Source organism: Talpa europaea, assembly GCF_964194135.1.
Source record: "Talpa europaea genome assembly, chromosome: 2".
NCBI lineage: Eukaryota > Metazoa > Chordata > Mammalia > Eulipotyphla > Talpidae > Talpa > Talpa europaea.
The window spans coordinates 138,863,451-138,882,584 of record NC_140068.1 but is presented as its reverse complement, the minus strand read 5'-3'; the positions used below and the strand labels follow the sequence as shown (position 1 = coordinate 138,882,584).

Below are 19,134 nucleotides of genomic sequence, written 5' to 3'. Positions count from 1 at the left end.
TGTCCCTCCAGGAATGCCCCCACCCCCAGGAACTCTGTCATTTGGGGTAACATGCCTCAGTTTCCCCATCTGTGGTGTTTTCCACCAGGGCTGTGTAATGAAGGCCCACCTCCTCCTTTCCCCTCGCCCAGACATCTCAGACCTGGCTGGGGAGGCCCTGAATTGTCCTGCTTTCTGGGAGTTGACCACAGAGCCATCGGCAGGGGCCGCAGGGGAGGACCAGGGAAGATCAGGGGAACACAGCCCTGCCAGTGCCTGGGGTGACAGTGCAGGGAAACAGTCTTTCGGTGAGGACCATGGATAAGGCTTTGAAAACCCACAACTGGCATCAGCCCAACTCCTCATCCACCTATACCTGTGATTCCTGGACTGTTCTAGAAATGAGTTTCTGAAGGGCGTGAGACTGGTGCTTTGAGCCGAAAGCAGCTGTTCCTGCTGAGTCCAGGGAAGCAGAAAGCACCACAGAAAAGTGTTGCCTCAAGTCCCACAAGCCCTGTCTCTAACGGTTTGCCCCAGAGGTCTTTGATGCAGGAGAAGGTCTCATGGGGGTGTGCCTTGAGCGAAGCACCCTGTGGCCTGTTTGTGGGACCCTGTTCACCTGCTATCCTGTCCTTCTAGAGGACATGTCTCGTGTGGCTGAGCCACCCCTGCAAAGCTCACAAAGTTTCATTCTGAGCAGAGGATGGGGTGGGACCAGTGCCACGGCTTACCTGTGTTTCCCTGGTGTCTGATTCCCGCCGCCTCTGCTGGGGATGGGCTCTGGGGTGTTTGCTCCCCAAGCCATGTATTCGGGGCTTGTGTGGGAGGGGCAGGTGAGTGAGGATAGTGGCCTGCAGCCATTACCAGAGCCCCACAGGACAAGTTCCTTTTCACACATTTCTCGTGGCAACAACAACTGGCAATCAGAACAAAGTGCAAATGATTCCTTGAGTCAGGAGCTGAACTAGATACCCCAGCCCGCGTGCCTGCTCTGGGCCTCCCACATCCGCCCGCTGTTTCCGAGGCCACATGCCTCAGAGGGACCCACAATGACTGTGATGAGTTAACGGAGCCAAAGTGGCGTGAAGTGGATGAAAGAACAAGGAACCAATGGGACCTTCCAGCAACAGCGTTGTTCTAAGACAAGGGCTTCCTGGCCTCCGTCACCTTTGGTTTCTCCTGGTCTCCGAAGACGTCAGTCAGGACAGGGATGCTGATGTCACGGGGTCCGTGGACCTGATGACGCGTTCGTTGTTCATGCTTTAAACTTTCTCAGAAAAGGAAAACTGAACATGTGGCCCAGTCCTTGTCTTTCGCCAACAACGGAGAAGGTCTTTTTTTTTTCCCAAAAGATTGATTGATTGATTTATACAAGCACTGGGTACAGTCAGAAGCGCGGGAGGGTGAGAGGATTCACCAGAGCCAGAGCAGGGAACAGAACAGGCAGACTGATGAAGCACACTGCTGAGGGGAGCAGCAAGCAGCAGGAGAGGTCTGTCGCGCCATGTGGGATCCTCGCCGGCAGCGGGCAGCTTCGCAGCCCAGGGCTCAACCACTGCGCCACTGGGGAGGCCCTGGAGAAGATCTTTTTAATGGGGTTGTTCTGGGAAACCCCAATGGATGCTTTGCATGGGTCAGATCTGCATCCTTGAATGTCCAGTGGGGGTGTTGCTCCCCAGCCCAGGGCACAGATGGGGAGAGAGCAGGTGGGATTTTGGGGACCCAGGACCAGACCCAAGCCAGGACTTCACAAGGCCTGTCCTTTGCTCTTGGGGTGGAGTGGAGGCAGGTGTGACCCACTCTCATCCTGTTTTCCAGAGCCAGGCTGGGGGTGGAGGAGCGCCCACTGAGGTTGTGGGGGTTCACCTCTGGCACTCGCCAGCAAACTCTGCATCCCATCCTCCTCTGCTCCTGCCCCCTGGGCTCCTGGGGCTGGGGTTGCCTTCCTCTGACCCCCTCTCTGCTCTGCAGCCTGTGTGACCTTCCTAAGCCCGAGGCCGTGGCCTCCCTCCTTGGCTGCACACCTTAGTGGCCCAGAACCCCAACTTGGCGGCTGGCTCGGCCAGTCCCTGCCACCCCGTGTGTGCTTGGCAGTGGGCCCAGGAATGGGTCTCGGGGTTTCCTCCTCCTCTGGGTGCTCCCCTGGTGGGAGTCACTGCCACTTAGGAGCTACACACATTGACCCTCCAATTGCAGCAATGGAGGTGTCACTTTCTGACACCTTTCCTTGCCTCTGTGTCAGCTTCAGCGGCTGTTCCTGTGTCGCCTCCCATGTTGTGCACGGAGCCCCCCACCAGGTATGACCTTATCATGCAGGGCAATTGAGCACCTGGGGCAGGTGTGACTTTAGCCTCAGGTGGGAGCTAGTGGGCCAGAGGGTGGGAGCACATCCTGCACTGTGAGGGGCACCCAGAACAGGGGCCAGCTCATCCCCAGTGAGGTGAACCACCCAGCAGGTGTGGCCTCCTCCCGAGGCTCGTTTCTAGCTCTGCTCTTTCCTTTTTTTTTTAAGTATTTAAATTAACTTTATTGATTTTGTTTTTAATTAATTTTTAAATTTTTTATATCATTTTCCATTTTCAAACAATATTTGCTTCCCCCCACCCCCTCAGTGTAGTCCCCATAGAGTTTCCTTCACCAATGCAGCCGTGCACCATCACCTCAGTCCCCTGTGCTCCTCCCTCCCTCCCTCTGATCCCTCTCCCTCCTCTTCCCCTGCAGGATGTCTCTGTGTCTTATTTGGTTCCCCTATATTCCTGCTATAATTCCACTACTAGGGATCTAGTAGTGTTTATTGCAGCACTATTTACAATAAGTAAAACCTGGAAACAACCCAAATGCCCAAACATAGATGACTGGATCAAGAAGATGTGGTGTATATACAAAATGGAATACTATTCAGCAATCAAAAAGACAAATTCATGCCATTCACAGCAACATGGATGGAGCTAGAAGGAATCATGCTCAGTGAAATAAGCCAGAAGGAAAAAGAAAAATATCGGATGCTCTGACTTTCTTTTAAGAAGGCAACGAATGTGAAAAACTAGCTGTAGGAATCTGAACCCCCTGGTCCTGCTTTGGGAACTTAATTAGCCGTGTGACCTCGGGTAACTTACAGCAGAAAAGCAAGCCCGTTTCTGAAAATATGAACCAGGAATTGTGCCTGTTCTGTCTGACGCTGTCACTGTGGGAATGAGATGTGCTGGGGGTGCAGGCTTGGGGCAAGTGTCTGGGGGACCCTTGGGACACTGTGTCAGCTCCGCGCTGGGTAATGTGCACGTTTGAGTGCAGGCTGGGGAATGAGCTATGATGTCACCGATGTTTCACCCCAAGGGGCTCGCCTGGGCCAGCACTCGCCGGACAGCAGCTGTCCAGCCGCTGAGCCCCCGCCTCTGATTCCTGCCCACGTCCCCTCCCTGTCCCCTCTGTCCTCCTCCCCAGCCGGACCCTGGAGCTTCCCACCGGCCTGTGTCCTGTACCCTGTTTAGGCTGGTGGCTTGGTCCTGGGGACAGAGCCCCCCAGGCCCCTGCAGCGAGCAGCCCTGATGTCACACGGGCTGACTCCAGCCTCTCCCTGCTCCCTTGCCAGGTGTGCACAGGTGAGCCAGGCTGTGGGAAAGAACAGCTGGTGAGGAAGGTGGGGGTAGGGAGGGCCTGGAAATGCAGCTGCTTCTGTTTTTATGTTGTTTGACAGGCACCTAAGTCCCAGAAATGGAATTCCAGGGCCTGTGGAGAGCCCATCTGTGACGTAGGTCAGAGTTTATAAGTTGAGGGACAGGCCATGGGGTCAAGGGACCGGGGAGGGATGTCACCTGTTGGAGGCACAGGGCCCATGGGCCAGGCTGGCGTGGCGTGACCCAGCTGGCCCACCAGCCCGTGGGCCTCGGGTGAGCAGAATGCTAACTAAGCAGGAGGAGGTCAAGGGAGAATACGGATTGAAACTCAGTTCCTTGGCCTCTCAGAGGTGCTTGAAAGGCTCTTAATTGGCTGAACCTACTTAAGATTTCACTCACATACACCCCTGGACACCAAGAAGGGGCCCGTGCAGAAGCTGGCCCAGAACCACCCCCCTCCTGCCCAGCCCCCTCCACCCCATGCCTTGGCCCTTAGAAGCCTGTCTCTGGTGGTGTCTGACATCCAAGCTCAGTTCACGGTTTCCTCCCCCTGCTGTGGGGCCCGCATTCCTGGGACCTGCCGCTGGGCTGCTGTTTCCATGGCCTGCTCAGCGCTGGAGGGCCAGACACACTGGGTTCAGGGGCTCCCCACCCGGCCCAGCCTTCCCATCCTGAAAAGATGGGTCTGGGGGCTTTGCCTGGGCCTATGGAGGCCCCAGGAGGCTCCTGCCCCTTCCTGCTTAACAGGCACTCAGGTCAAAAAAGCATTTCCTTGGTACATATTTCAACTTCTGTACTAAATTTTTTTTAAAGATTTATTTATTGTGCATACAAGAACTGGGGTGTAGGCCAGAGGTGCAGGGATGAGAGGATTCACCAGAGACGGAGTGGGGAGCAGAACAGGCCGATCCCCTGAAAGACACTGCTGAGGGGAGCGGCGGGCGAGACAGGAGAGGTCTGCTGCGCCATGCGGGTAGCTCCCTGGCTGGGGATGGAACTCGTGCTTCAGTGGCTGGCGATAGCTTACTAGCGCTGTCTTTAACACCTGTGCCACCAGGGAAGCCCCTCTGTACTAAATTTTTATGTCTGGAAGATTTTTTTCTCTTTGGCTAGTGGTTCACAGAGCCCTTAACTGGCGGGCAGGCGTATGAATCACTAAAAAAGGCGTCTGGGCTGTTTCCGTGTATTCCTATGGCCAGGAGCCCTGCGTGACCCCAAGTCCATGAGGGTGATACGGGGTTTGGGTGTTTTCTGCTTCTGACAGTGACCCCCCACGGTGGGCCTGGGTCACTGTGCTCTTAGCTGTCAGCGCCGTGGGTCATGCTCCATGTGCTCCCTGCCCAGATACGTGTCATCTGCTGACATCGCCTCGTGTTCCTTAATGGCCAAATCGTGTGATTCAACAACAAAAAATGGGTGCAGGGGAACCACCCTCCCCACTTTGCCCTCAAGCTCAAATTCAAATTCTGCTTCCTCTGTAGAGTCCTCCGCTGGGCTCACCCCTCCCTACTGCTCCCAGCACAGGCATCACACTGGTGTCTGGCGTCCCAGCCAGGAATCTCCCGGTCAGGGTCAGACCGTCGGCCGTCGGCCGCTGTCCCCGGCTCAGCGCTGTGCACGCTCCTGCGTGGGCCATCCCTGGTGCCCCAGACTCATCACTGCTCAGCGCTTCCTGCGGGTCAGGAGTTCAGCAGGGGACTTTGAAGAAGAACACAGTCCCCAAACTTTCAGGGCTTTCATTTGGACCCAGAAAAGTCAATTCTGAATTTTTATGTATAACACGCTTTTAGACATCTTTGTGCTATTTAGAAAGAGGCAAACAACACCGTCTGCGGAGCTCAGTTTAACTCATTCAGATTGTTGCCTACGGCGGCGTGTAGCAAGCAAGAAAACACCCTGCTCTGAGCGTGAAGCCACGTCCCCCCTCTCATCTGTCGGGAGCAACCCCGGGCTGCAGCCAAGGCTGCCTTTGCTGGGGAAGCTGCCGGGTAATAGTTAGCAAAGACGTGGCTGAGGCCACAACCGGGGCCCAGCTGCTTTTTGCAGTGCAGTTTCTAGTGCATTTGACCTTTGCTTAAGGTAAGGGAGGGTTTGTTTGGCTAAAACAATGATAAATACTCCCCTGGCATTTAAAAGCAGCTGCAAGTCTGAGACTCTGGGAACGCGATGTGAGCACTAACAGGGTGCCTGCTGTCTTGTTTCGGGGTCGAGCCTTGTGGCTGTGCTGTGCCCTGGCCTGGAATCCAGGCTGGCGTCTCTCGGAGGCACCCCCAATCGCTCTGCCCATGAACTGACCTTCAAAGGTGCCATTTCCCATCTCCGTAGTGGAGCTAATACTTGATGTCCTTATTTATAGGGCTTGGCCAGGGCGGGTGAGGTAATGCGTCTAAAAAGGCTGGGAGGGCTTAGGTGTTAACGGGCGCCCGATCGCAGGCTGTACAGGCCCGATCTCAAAATCCGGTGGTCCTGGCCAGTCCCCACAGCTGAGCTGAGGCGGGAAGGAGTCGCCACGCAGCTCCAGATTTAGAAAGAAACGCTCTAGGAGATCGGGGTCTGGGCCAGAGCCTGGGCTTGAGAGTAAACAGTGAAATGGAGAAGCGGCGAGGCAGTGATGAGTGGCCAAGTTGGGGGTCAGCCGTGTTTTCAGAAGCAGAGGAGGAAGCAAGAGGCTGGCAGCCTCACTCTCTGGCTTCTCCTTCCTGGGAAGGTAGCTGTGGCCACCAAGTTGGGATGTGGCCCCTTCACCTCGCAGGGGTGAGTGCCCTGCTCTGCCACCAGCTCTGCGGCTGGCCAACTGCTTGGCCTGGCCCCTGAACGTCCACCTTGAGCCGGCTGCTCGGCTCCTTGCTGGGCTTTCTTGTTCCTGTCGACTCTGGAATAGTCCTGACATGGAGCACCCTTGACCCACCTCTTGCTCAGGACAGCCTGCCCCTCCAGCCCTACGACTGCCCTGCTCCACTGTCCTTCCAGAAGTCTCCGTCACCCCACGTGGCTGTTCATCAGCCCCTGGCATTTCCTTTAGCGTGGCCACATCCAAGCTCATCTCCAAGCAGCTGCGGGTGCTGCTGTGCCTTCCAGGAAAAAAGAACTTTAACCAAGTGTCATTGTGCTGTGCTTGTTCTTCTGAACTTCCTTTTTTGTTTTCTTTTTAAGAACTCACACTCTGTTTGGGAGGTTCCTCCCTTGTGATAAGTGGTAGGGCTGGCTTAGCATGGAGCAGAGCCTTGATTGAAGAAATAGTGAAGAGTGTGGTCCACAAGCCAGAAAATGATGTGCTTCTGTCTCCTCCATGTTGAAATTCCAATTTGGAAGGTCCAGAGATTCCGGACTCCCAGCACCGGAGCGGGGTTCGAGGGCCAGGTCAAACCCCAGCTGACTCATAAGAGGATTTGAACACTGCTGTGTCATCAGGTAGAGAAGATATATATTCTTCTTTTTGTAAATTCCAAAGCCTCAGTATTTTACCTGCTTCCTACTTAAAGGAAAGGATTCAGCACCAAAGCATCCAGACGCTTCTTGCTTTTAGAAACAGTCTCAACTCTATGATCTCTGACCCCAAATCTCCACTTTTTCTCATGGCCCCATGTTGCCTTCCCCTGGATGGACCAGGCCCACTTCTTGATTGACTTGGCAGGACAAGAATCACTTGAAGAAGCTGACACTGAGTCATGAGCTTCTGTGCTGGGTTGCACAATAAGTTGGTGCCTTCTCCGCTGTAGACATTGCTGACTATTTGATTGATTAGTAGGACATTAGAGATGGTGTGACAACTGACATCAAGAGCAACCATCCAACTCTTTGTCTTTCCCCCAGTGCCCTTAATGGGGTTTCTGCTGAAACACGGAGACCATGTTTCAGTTTATCTGTGTAGCTCAGCCACCAGCAAATGGCCTATCCATCCTTTACTGAGTGCTTGCTGGATGCAGGAACCCTAAGATGGAAAGACATTGTCTTGCCCCACAGGCACACAGAGCCTAGCATGATGGGCATTTGACGCCGATCTAGCAGTCGCTATGGTAGAGGCACATACTGTGTGTAACAGGGACGTGGAAGAAGGGGAATCTAACCCTTCTGAGATGTTCTTTCCTAACTAAAGGCAGGAGAAGGGAGGAGTCTCCAACTGCTTTTATTTACTATCCTCTTGGCAAATGTACATTTCCTGTTAGGTTGAGCACACAGGAGTCTGGACAGGGGTGCCTCGATCCATCTGGTGTCCTGGCAGCCTCTGGGGGAAAGGATCAGTTCCATCCAGTCTTGCTAAGCTCTGTGTATTTCTGGTTTGGAAATTTCACTCAGCCTTTTCTTTTGACTCTTGTCTTGCCATGCCAACACTAAGGAGAAAATACCTAGGATTGTCATCCAAATTTCCACAAGCCATTCAACTCTTACCTGATTGGAAATGTGATTTCGCTACCTCTTACTCCAGGGAACTCAGTCAACCTTCCCCAGGGGCTAGTGTTTTTCCCCAGTGTCTTTCTAGAAAAAGCAAAGCAGCCTGTCCATAGGGATCTGGAAAAATCAAAGACTGGGTTATGGAAGGAGCCTCTGTCTGTGGCTGTTTTGGTGCTTCTCAGGGCAGTAACTGGGGCCCCCAGAAGTGTCCACAGTGGAAGAGAGGAGTCACCCCAAGTTGGGGCTCTCAGGAACAGTGGTCCCAGAAGCCAGAAATTACAGAGCAGGTTTGGGTGGCCATGGGGGGACAAATAGAACCATGTCAGAGCTTCAGTAAAGCTCCCCTCCCCCAAAGCAGCACTTGACCACTTTGGGGGGGAAATCCCTATAGAGCTCATCTATGATTCTCAACTGAACTTTCCCCCAGTGTTTTATCTACATGGTTTTGTAAAGGATAATAAGCACATAAGATGTCAGTGAATTACGCTTCTGCTAATGCTGCTTTTGCTGAATCCCATAAGTTCTGATAGCTTGTGTGTTCATTTTCATTAGATTCTGGGTATTTTTTAGATTGATGTTTTAATTTCCTCTTTAATCCAGTGGTTTTTGAGCAGTATGATGACCCCCATTCAGTCCTTAGGTCTCTCAGTTGGGTGTGACCCTTGCCATGAGGGCTGAGGAGTCAAGAGAGGCCCAAGGAGCCCCCAGAAGTCATCCAAACTGAACCGCTGTAGACAAGGGTGAATCTGTCAGCTGAGAGCTGGGGTGGCAGTTCCTCTCCATGGCCATTCTATCTCAGCACTCTGCCAGATAGAGCTTTGCTGGTTTCAAGCAAATATTGGAGACCCAGGTTGATTTCAGTGAGAGCCGCTATCAGTAGGTAAAGACTCTGATGGGATGCCTTTTGCAGTCTTCTGCCATCTTTGCTTCAAAAAGATAAAAGGTTATTCCTTTGAACAGTAGCAATTCTTCTTTGTAGTTTTAGCTTAGGCAGCCAGTGGAGGTGTGCAACATCCCCTAATGTATTGTGGGGCCAGTCAGTATTTGCACGGTATTTGCACAGTCATTATATTTACTTACCACTTTATTTTTAAGAATTTTTACCCTGTTCCCCAGCAACCAGGCTCTGTTGAAAGGGAGCTAATCACCTGTGACAGGAAGGCCCTCAGGTCACCTCACCTCTCCCAGGTGTTTGCCACCTATCAGCTGTCGGACCTAAGCATGTCTCCAACCTGGTGTTTGGAGAGTTGTCAAACAATGCTGAGTTTTCGCAATACGCTCTCCCTTCCTGGCAAACATCCTTCCCTCCCATGAATGACAGAATTGTAATCTTTTTTCTTTTTAATACTGTGAGCAATTCTAGTTGTTCTTGGAACTCCAAGCTGCTACTAGACGGTGGCAGTTTTCACATGACGCGAGGCTATGTCAGGACCCAAGTGATTCCATTTTCCGTGAGTCAGGCGCTTCCCAGCAGAGGTTTCTGACTTACGGGTGGGAAATGAGAATGAGGTGGAGACCAGGATCGGAGCCTGTAGAAATTAAACCTTGACACAATCGCTTTCCCTTTTGTTCTAAACCTTTATTACAGTTGAAGCTTGGGCCTCTGTTCTCTCTTCTCCTTCTCTCTTTCTCTTTCTCTCCTTTTTCTCTTCCTCGCTTTTTTTCTTTCCCTCTCTATCTCCCCCCCCCCTTATTTCCTATGTCAGAGTAGGAGGCCAGAAGTGCTTACACAGTCCTCCTCCTTACCTATCCTCCACATGGTCCTGATAGGTCAAGGTTTGCCTCCTTGCCTTGGCCACCCAAGGGCACCCTGCGCAGGGGAAGAGAGACTGAAAAACGCTTCAGCCTCACTTCTGACTCCCTGTGAGCCCTGGATGATCACCAGCCCTGGGCTCCCCTTCCTGCTGTCTGCTCTCCTCTTTGCTGTGGCCACTTGGTTACACTCAGAGTGGTGCCCCTAGCCAGAGGGAGCTCGGCCCAGCTCAGCCAGGGCACACACCTGATAAGGGTACATCAGTGCCAGGCTCAGCCCAGAAGAAACCAGCAAGCGTCTGGCCATCCTTAGGGACCCAAAGAACAGGAACGTGGCTTTCATCCTGCCCCCCACTGTGGCCACCGTGGGGCAGGGGAATGTGCCACTGAATCTTCAAAGCTGAGAAAGACCCAAAAGAGAGGCTCCTGGAGGTGCCAGGTGGGGCGGCAATGGGGGTAAGGGTGCAGAGGGACCATTTACTCACTGCGGTGACTGCTCGTTCTGTCTGCTTCCTGCAGACTGGATGAATATCCCACACCCGCCTGACATTCTCAGACAACCCGGGTTTGGGGTTCATGGCCCACCCAGCCATCTTGAGGTTTGTCCGGGTGCCAACATGAGCCAATAACATCAGATTTCTCTTCCCCTTCCCTCTTCCTTCATCCCCCTTCCTCCACAAAAGGCTAAACCCCCAGGCCTTTTCCACCGTGCTCGGGTTACCCCAGACAAAGACCCTGGTTGGAGCTCACAGGGAGATTTCTCTTCTGCCCCCAGGGCCCTCCCCAAAGCCCAGGCTCCCCTGGGGGGCCTCCAGGCTGGCTTTCTTCCCTGTAACTCTAGACAGGCAGCATTAGCCTTTTCCAAGGTCTTTGTTCTCAGCAGCTCAGCTCCGAGGGTGCTTCTCATCTGACATGGGCTGCTTGAATTTTAAGTGAATTTGGTTCTGAACAGCCTGGCATGACTCCTCCTGGAGGAAACGCAGGCTGGTGATTACAGCCACCAAAGGTGAAAGGAGTGGCTTCGTGAAATGATTCCCTTCCGCCGCCAATTGAGTGCCTCTGTAGAGAAGAACATTAAAAATTAAAATGCCCTTTGATGATACGAACTCACTGCCCTCTCCTGTGTGAGGGGAAGGGCCGTTGACCCCACACCCTGAGAAATTCCCTTTGCTCTCCTATGGGAAGGTAGCTCAGCCTCCCTGGAGGAACCCAGGCTCATTTAAAAAGTCACACTTCACGTTCTTTAAGAGTTATCACTGCTTTTTCTGTTACAGACTGAAATCAAACTAAATTATCCTAGCTCCGACAGCAATCTGAGAAGTAGATCAAATAAATCATCCAGCTTCAGTGCACACGTCGGCAAGCTTTTTCTTTTCTTTTTTTTTTAATAAGATTTATTTATTTATGCATATAAGAACCAGGGTACAGGTCAGAGGTGTGGGGGGTGAGAGGATTCACCAGAGACAGAGCGGGTAGCCGAACAGGCAGACTGACTGAAACACACTGCTGAGGGGAGCAGCGGGGAGACAGGAGAGGTCTGCTGCGCCATGTGGTTATTAGCTCCCTGGCAGGGGAATGAACTCCTGCTGCAAAGGTTGTGAATTGCTTCACAGTGCTGTACTTAACCCCTTGCGCCACCAGGGAGGCCAAGCATACTTTTTCTGTGAAGAGATGACATATTTGAAGGCTTGCAGCCCAGAGAAGGAGTCTGGGGGTTAGCGTGGCTGCATCCCAGCGAGACCCTGTTTGCAGCATTAACATTGAATTTCACATAAATCCCACACAGGAAACATCGTTCCTCTCTGGGTGGTTTGGAACCATTTAAAAGTGTGAAAGCCACTCTCAGCTTACAGGCTGAAAAAAATAGGCGCAGGTCATACATAACAGGCAGTGGAGGGGACTCAGCTCCAGACTCGTATTTCTGGGTCCTGTGCAGCAGGGTTGTTCAGAGCTGAGTTTGCTACATGTTGGTGGGTTATGAAGTCTGTTTTTTGCTTTTTAAAAGAAAAACAGTTGAATTTAGTGTGTCTCATTATAAGGTTAGGTACTGTGTCACAAAGTGTGTGTGTGGGATGTGTAAGTGGTTGTGTGTGTGTGTGAATGGGTGAGCGGGTCATGTGTTTATGTGGTGTGTGTTGGTGGAGTGAGTGTCCATGGTGTGGGTGTCAGTGTATGTGTGTGTATGTGTAGATGGTGTGTGTGTGTACATGGTATGTGTGTGTTAGTGGGTGTGTCCAATGGTGGGCCCATGTGTCCGTGGTGAGTGTGTCAGTGTGTGTGTTAGCGTGTGTGTCAGTGTGCATGTGTCTGTGGTATGTGTGTCTGTGGTGTGTGTGTCAGTGTGTGTTAGTGTGTGTACCAGTGTGTATGGGTCTGTGATGTGTGTGTCCGTGGTGCATGTGTCAGGGTGTGTTAGTGTTTTTGTCTGTGGTGTGTGTCATTGTGTGTGTTAGTGTGTGTCAGTGTGCCTGTGTCCATGGTGTGTGTGTCCATGGTACGTGTGTCCATGGTTTGTGTCAGTGTGTGTGTCAGTGTGCATGTGTCCGTGCTGCATGTGTCTATGGTGCATGTGTCAGTGCATGCATGTGTGCTGTCCAATGGTAAGCCTGCGATATCAGCCATGCCTCCCCCCAGGCTTCCGTGCACCCAAGAAACACAAAATGGGGACCAAGAGGCTGGGGTTGCAGCCACCCAGAGGGGCCAGGACCCATCGAAGCACAGCCCCCAACCTGGGGCTGCTGGGGTGGAGCCAAGAGAGGTGGCGTCCCTGGCCTGGAGATGCAAGGCCATCGTTAGGGGGTGTGCACGGTCCCAGTCTCCTGCTGTGAGGTGCGCGTCTACCCTGCAGCCCAGGACTCAGCCTCACCTCTGCTCTGCCTCCCAGATCCGCGGTGTTTGCAGCGTCTGGGGGGACGTTCAGGACCCCTCACACAGCGCACAGCGGGGTGTCGGGAGGGTGCGCCATCTCAATCAGATTAAAGGCACGTCCAGCACCCCAGCTGCCAGGCTGTGTGGGCGCGGAGGAGGAGGACAGAAGGACTATTTCAGCACTCTGATAATTCGGGCCCACAGGGGATGCCCTGTGGGTGGGCGACATCCTAGAGAAAGTTCCAGAAACTTCCAGGCCACAGAGCTGCCCTTCCCTGGCTTTGTGTCTGGGTAGTCAGGATGAAATGGGGTAGAAATCTGGGTGGTGAGATGTAGTGACGGGAAGGAGAGTCCCTTGGGTCCCTTCCGGCTGGTTCTAGAACCTGCAGCGGGGAGGCGGAAGGACAGGCAGGGGGGATCTAGCAATGTTGGGGGTACACTGAGCAGTCTGAACCCCGCCCCAGTCACCCTGTGCTTCCTGGTGGCTGAGCACTGGCCCCTCGGGGTGCTGGTCTCCCCACTCTGTGGCCTCCACTGGAGGACCTGGGAGAGTGTCCAGAGCAGCCGGTGCCCTGAGCTGCTGAGTAGGGACGCCCCATCCTGAGCTGCAGGGACAACAGGTGGCTGCTGTCTACGTGGGCAGAGCCACAAAGCTCAGCGATGCTGCATGGCCTCCGTGTTTACCCAGAGGGAGACGCATTTACTCCGCTGAAGGGATAAGGAAACAGCTTTCATCACCAGGGTGGCGATGGCGAGGCAGGAGTGGGGAAGGAGAGAGACGCTGGCTTGCCTCTGGACAGAGAGTCATCATCCTCCCCCTGCCCCGGCTTCGGGGTCGCTGCTCTGGACCTGTGGCTGCTTGGGGTGTCCCCATGAGGACCTTGCCGTGGGCCTGCTGCCTCTTCAGCAGCCCGAAGCCCATTTCCCCCAGGGCGGCGCCTCCCGGCTTTTGAGTGAGCTTGGGCGGTGGGGAGATGCCAGGTGCCGGGCCAAGTCCAGGCTCAGGGCTGGGCACTCTGAGGACACTCGTTGCTGTGAACGCAGAGCACTGGGCGAGTCCTGTGTGCCCGCTGTCGTGCGCCTGCAGCCCGGGGCCAGATGCAGGCCGGGCTCGCCGCTGGGGCAGGGGGAGAAGACGGATGACGTGCAGGCGGCTGTTGTCACCCTAAGCACGTGTCAGCCAAAGCTCTTGGAGAAAACAGAAGGACCCGGAACTTACAAGCCCCGCTCCGGGGAAGGCCGGCGTGGGCACCAGCAGTAGCTGGGGTGGTGGCCGGGCCTTCCCCTCCTTCCTTCCCAAACACAGAATATGTGTGACTGGTGGGTGCTGAGGACGGAGGCGTCATTCCAGGACAGACAGGATGGTGCAGGTGATCAGATCTGGGGATCTCCCGTGGTGGAACAAGGGTGCTAAAGAAGGAAGTGTCCAGGGTGAGAGGGAAGAGCTCGAGGTGGGTCATGGTGTGGAAGCAGAGAGGGAAGCCTGTGGGAGATGTGTGGCTCGTGTGGGACCCAGAGGCTCAGCGAGGGACAGAGGCCTCAGCCTCACACTGCCTGGTGTGGGGAGAACGTGGTTTGCACAGGAGGTTGGGGGGCTTGGACAGAGGCCTGAGTAGAGCAAGCAGACCAGGCCGGACCTCTTGGTCAAGCCTCACCAAGACGGGGGAGGGTCTGGTGGGAGGAGTGAGGAGATGGCATCAGATTCGTGCCCTTAGCAGATGACTTTGCCCAAGGTGTGGCTGGGAAATTGGAGGGCAGAGCCCCGTGGAGGCCGCCGCGGCTGTCGGTAACTGTCTAGCCATCCAGCCCAGAGCAGGCTGGGAGGATGGGGTGACAGGAAGCCCAGGTTCCCCTCCGGAGCCACGGTGAGAGCGGTGAGTCTTGCCAAGAATGGGAGGCAGGAAGGAAACAAGGTCCCAAGCAAATCTCTCGGGCAGCTGACACTCAGTCCTGGGCCCAAATCCCTTACGATTTGCTGTCAGGAACCAGCTTCCGGGCAGCTCCAACTTTAAGAAGCTGAACCCCAAACCCATCAGCCCACCTGAATGTTTTCCAGGGCTGCTCTGTCAGCGAGGGCACGTGTGGGAAGGACCCGGTCCTCAAGAAAGTATAGGTGCATTTGGGGAGCAGAATCCATGTGCAGCCAGGATAGTGTCACACTCGACATGGGAGGCAGCCGGAGCACCAAGAAGACATGGACGTGTGAATTAAGGGTGCGGCTGTGGACGTCCCTCCTGGGGGCGTTCAGTGATGGGAAAGTGTCTTCAGTGTCACCCTAAATCAGGAAAGCAAGCTCATCACCAATTTTTTTTGCAAATAACTCTTTAAAAGATTGGGAAGAAACAGGCTTAAAGATGAACTCCAGGGACCTCCCTGGTGGCTCAGAGGTTAGGCTCAGAGCTATCACCACCTTGGCTTGAGTTTGCTCCCTGGCCAGGGAGGTAACCCACACGGTGCAGCAGACCTCTCCTGTCTCCCTGCTGCTCCCCTCAGCAGTGGATTTCAGTAGATCCACCTCTTCTGCTCCCTACTCTGTCTCTGGTGGGTCCTCTCACTCCCTGCATCTCTGCCTATACTCTAGTTCTTGTATGCGTAAATAAATCTTAAAAAAGAAAAGATGAACTCCAGCCACTTGGATTATTGGCAACTCATTGAATGAATATTTATTTCTACATTTTCAAAATGTCCCGCAGGGCATGTGTCATTGTTTCTTGGAGACTGGGACATGTGTGCCCTTCTCTAAACACCGCTGGGCAGGGATGGAGGGTGCACACCAGCCGCATGTCTTGGCCTGTGGCCATCTCCCTGGGTCCTCGGACTCAGGTGGTCTGTGGCTGGCTAGCGTCCATCCTCGGCTGGCAGGATTATAGGGCTGCTGCTCGGAGATCCAGGCCCAGCAGGTCGAGGTAGGCTCACTCACATGCCAGAGGGGAGCCATCCCTGGCCTTGGGTGACCGGAGTCGGCTAAGGTTCACTGAGCTGCCCCGAAGTATAAATGGAACATTTTTTTAAAGAAGTGCTTTTAACAAAGTTTATTTCCACTAAAAAAAACTATCCAAGTGTTAGACATTTATTTAAGGCACAAGAAGAAATGATGGTAATAAATGATCATAAGCCTAACAGGATGGTTTAATAAATGATCTCGTTTCTCAGCAGGGAGAATGTCAATCATCAAACTGCCCAGGTTAGTTACACATTCCTGCAGCTCGCGCGATGCTGGGATGCCAAGGATGGGGAATGCGTAGGTCAGTTTTGAATCTACTGGTTGAAAATATTCCTTTTCTAGTAAGTAATTTTTTAAAAATCAAATAAAAATATGAAAAAAGGAAAAAAAAAAAGAAAATATTCCTTTTCTGTCTCCAGTTGACTCCGTACTAGGAAAACAAAGCTCTGTGATATTGCAACCTCCATTCATCTCCCTTATATTTTATTTTTTTTAAGATTTATTTATTTATGCATACAAGAACTGGGGTATAAGCCAAAGATGTGGGGGGTGAGAGGATTCACCAGAGACAGAGTGGGGAGCAGAACAGGCAGACTGACTGAAGTACACTGCTGAGGGGAGCAGCGGGTGAGTCAGGAGAGGTCTGCTGCATCATGTGGGTAGCTCCCTGGCCAGGGATCGAACTCGTGCTGCAGTGGCTGGCGATCACCTGATAGCGCTGTGTCTTTAACCCCTGTGCCACCATGGGGGCCCACCTCCTGTAGATTTTAAATGCCAAAGTGGAAACCCCTTGGTGGCAATAGGACAGGGCAGTGAGCCTGGCCACTGTGTCACTTCAGGGTCCCTTCCAAGCCACCATGGGAGCCCAGGGCAGACCACACCTCAGAGGCACGGTACACACTGCCTCGAGCATCTGGTCAGCCAGTTTGCTCTCACGATGACCTGGGCAGGGGTGTCTGCCCATGCAGTGAGCTCCCAGGTTAGCAGCCCAGACTCAGGGAGCCTGCCACTCCCCTCTGCATAAACACAAACCCCGTCCTGTCCTGCCGGGCACTGTGTTTCTAGAAATGTAGCCTGTATGTACTTGCACTATCATGGAAAAGCCAGTGGCTTCCTGTGTAGAGGCTGCTGCTTTCAGATGGACAGAGGTGGGTGCCCAGCCTCCATCACCTGCCCACGGTCATGTCTCCGCCTGTGTCCATTCCCCAAGTGCCTGTGCCTGGCATCTGGAACTCCAGACAGAACAGAAGCGACACTGGCGTGACAGCGTGTGCAGATTATCTGACAAAGCCTAGACTCTTTGAATTCAGACATAGGGAGGTATTTATTAGCCTTGGCGGTGCATCTTTTGTCAAGGATTTGACCATAAATGGCCATTTCTTTGTCTGAAGGAGGCTTGCTTGGTGACAGGTCCACGTGTTTGCTGCTACTGAAAATTTATGGAATCATTTACTGAGACTAGGGAACCGTTGCCTCCGCCAGACTCCCGGAGCTGCCAAGAAAATAGAATTTTCCACACCCTTACTTCCACCTGCTGAAGATCCTTTACTCCGTTGTAAGGTGGAGCATTTACAGGCAGCTTGTTTCTGAAGTTCTAAAGACCAAGAGGTGATGTGGAGGGTTTGTCACTGCCTAGTGATTCCTCGTTTCGGTTGCTTGAAGCTTGAAATTGCTTCTTCTGAGACATGGTCTCACCTCTGCCTTTAGAAGAAATCTCTGTGCATCATCCACCTGGCCATTCAAATTGGTCTCATTTTATCTTGCACTGGAATCCACACGTTGTAGACTTTTTCTTAGTTGTTGGGGTGACTTAGCCCCTGGTATCCACTTTCAGAACTTGGAACCCCAAGGTCCTGCGGGGCACCAGGCTTTACCATTGGAAACTTTATCTCTTATCCTTAGTATAAAATAAAAGGGGGTGGGGAGAATATGGTAAAGATTTGACCAAGCCGAGTGTTGGGCCCAAAGTCTTCTCTGTTGTTTTTTATACCTTTTCAATACCCTTGAAGGATTTCATCATTTAAAAACGTTTTAAGTTTGATTTCCTCCTCCTTCCCACTTATATATTCTTGAGAATGTTGGCAAAACATCTTATTTTCACACTTTAAATCATATTCCAGATCCGTGTGTCTGGCTGAGTGCTGGAAATGGGACTCAAGCAAATGAATTTTTTCTTTTATTTGATTGAAGTTGACGCTAAAGGGCCCTTGGTGGCCACCACATGTCACAGCGCACATGTCACAGCGCGGTGCAGGAAGGGAAGGCTGCGGAATCTAGGCTCCTCCTGCCCTGAGATGAGAAGCTGGACCGTGTTCTCCTTTGTACACTGTTCCTTACAAAAATCCCCTTAAAAGATCTTAGGAATTAATGAAGCAAGCCTACAATTTGCCGAAGGAAATAATATCTTCAATATGTATAGATGAGGGCCTCCCGTTGGGGCAGCGGTTGAGCGCTGGGTTGCGAAGCTGCCTGCAGCCTCTGCAGTGCCGGTTCGATCCCCGGCTGCTCCCCGGCCATTGGAGGAGGGTCCCACATGGCGCGCAGACCTCTCCTGCCGCCCGCTGCTCCCCTCAGCAGTGTACTTCGGTCCTTCTGCCTGCTCTGCTCCCCGCTCTGGCTCTGGTGAATTCTCTCCCCCTCCTGCGCTTCTGACTGTACCCAGTGCTTGGATAAATAAATAAATAAATCTTTTAAAAAAAAAAAAAAAGTTCCTTTCTCTGGAGCTGCACAGCTCCTACCAACTGATCCTGGACGCCAGTCTTCTTTATAAATATATATATATATATATATATATATATATGTATGTATAGATGGGAGCTCCTACTGCCATCTCCTACCTACCCCCTTGCGCTTTTCTATATGAAGCGTTTTCTTCCTCCTCATGTATTGAGCTGCTTGTCAGCAGGAACACATGGGTGATGGTGTCAGGGTTTACCCAGGTCTCACGAACCCGGCCCTGAGGTTGTCAGTCAATGTCATTGTGTTTGGAAGCACTTGGATGGATCAAGAACAGCCTGAGTTCCTTAGGCTCTGGCAAATTGCCTCATTGATGGGTTTCGTTTAGGAAGGGGTGGTCTCCCTGATGGTCTAGTGAGGAACTGGCCTGGTCTCATTGAAAGCAGATGACTGGAAGGAAGTCAGTATGTTTAAATGATGGGTGGATGTGGGTGTCTATGGAGCGAGTGTTGTTTGCTTTGTTGTTAAAAGCATAAATCTGGCATTTAAAATCAGAAGACCTGAGTTCAGTCCCTGAATACAATAAACCATATGCCCAGAGGCCCGTTTGGTTACATCCTCCGGAGCCACGCTGTAAAATGGGACTAACTCTTGTTTCCACGATATAGTGTGATTAGGGGGTACATGTGGCCATGCAGGGGGCTATGTTTGCTAATGAAGGAACCCAGAATCAGCCACTGTGGCATGAAGATGGCTTCGAACGGACAGATTCTCTGTGCTTTCCCATTATGGCTTCAAAGCAGATCCTTTCCCAAACATGCAGCTGTCGTAAAGAGACGTTTCCCAAACCAGGGGGAAACAGTGATTCTTTCACCAGAGATGACAAATTGCATAAACCAACTTTAGTAA

The 19,134-nt window shown here is 52.6% G+C and overlaps 1 protein-coding gene across 2 annotated transcripts in view; it reads left to right on the top strand.

Moving 5' to 3' along the window:
* Window positions 1-19,134, top strand: part of SLC22A23 (solute carrier family 22 member 23) — a gene marked incomplete at its 5' end in the record, with an annotated part of 145,609 nt that overhangs the window by 78,562 nt on the left and 47,913 nt on the right. The window lies entirely within an intron of this gene.